Source organism: Meleagris gallopavo, chromosome Z (assembly GCF_000146605.3).
Source record: "Meleagris gallopavo isolate NT-WF06-2002-E0010 breed Aviagen turkey brand Nicholas breeding stock chromosome Z, Turkey_5.1, whole genome shotgun sequence".
NCBI classification, from domain to species: domain Eukaryota; kingdom Metazoa; phylum Chordata; class Aves; order Galliformes; family Phasianidae; genus Meleagris; species Meleagris gallopavo.
The window spans coordinates 55,150,022-55,151,614 of NC_015041.2; positions in this window are offsets into that span (position 1 = coordinate 55,150,022).

Sequence of the window (1,593 nt, forward strand, 5' to 3'; positions counted from 1 at the left end):
TGAATGCAGGATTCAGAACTAGCTGAAGTGTTATCTGTCCTTCCAGAAAGTATACAGTCAATTGCTGGAGGTAATTAAGAAGTCATGAAGAGGACTTTGTCAGAGTGAACAAGGAAGGATTCAGACTCCCTTCAAGCCAGTGCTTCCCACCTCTGGCCTGGCATGGGACAGCACCATTGTCATACTTCTACGGCTTAAATACAAGAACAGAAGAGAAGGCACACAAACCATACTTAAACTTTATTAGCAGGTAAAAATAAAACTTTAATGTAATAGCCAATAAAAATCTTAATCTTACATGGATCTCATATTTAAGTGAATGAATCACTGCTATTCTTTTCAGTTATCTAAACTTGTTCTGAATATCTGCAGAATGTTTTAGGCTCTCATTCTGAAATTATTATTTTTGGCTTCTTTAAGAAGATCATAAATGAAAATATTTTAATATGTATATTTCTAATATAATTATAGGATACATAAAAGACCACAATATGCATTTTTTATTAATTTATCACATACAGTTAGAACAGTATCTTTTATGCAGTAATGCAGAGATCTATCTCTAGTCATATATCTCAGTTGTCATATTTTATCTTAGCGGCTTCTCAATTTCCTTAAAACTGCTTGAAAGTTAACTACCTCAAAGTAGAATGATAGAAGCTGAGCAATGAACCATGATCCTACTAATTTGTTCAACCAAAAACATTTACCTTGCAGAACCATTAAATTTAAAATAATTTCACTACTTTTTATGCTAGCAAAGATCAAGAACCTGAACAAATGTTATAAAACTCAACTTACATGTAGCTGTTGTCAGTCAGTTAATCAAGAAGGCTGAACAGAACATTGATTGACAATGACAATAATGACGTTTATTTCTACAAATGTAAAACATTAAACAAGAACTAAATCCCTGGAAACAAGCATAGGGTCACTATATTGTCTGTGAACCAGTTTTTGTCTTGTTAGCAGTTAATTATATTACAATCCGCTAATATATTTCGGTGTAGGATAAATAGGGGATGTTTTTGGCATTATAAAAGTTATAATCTTGTTGTCATGGCAACTGCAACACAGCACACTAACACCACTGTGGGCCACTTTAATATATTTATTTATTTATTTATGCCTGCAGCTCTGCCTCTGGCATAAACCTTTGCCGCTAAGTTGAAGGTGATGATATATGTCATAGTTATTTCACTGCCAAGCCTAGATCTGACCAGCCAGCTTAAAATGGAAAATTTACGTAGCTGAAGGAATAGAGTGGCAGTGGGGAAGCTCACTGAAAGGTTACATCTTGCTGGATGCAAAACTTCCAGTTTTCAGAACACAGGATTTTACTTTGCATTTTAGGCTTAGGAAAGATCCCCAGTGGCATAGTTTAATCTTCATGTAGTGAAATTTTCCATGTGAGGGAAGTTTGTTACAAGACGGCTGCTTCAGGACTTTAATTTTTCTTGAATACGTAAGATGCAGAAATGCAGTATACAGACAAATAAAAGGTTTTGAACAAGTCTTACTACAAATCCTTTGAATCTGCAAGGTCTATGAATGAAATTCTGATTAATTACTGCTTGTGGGGTTTCTTTGTTT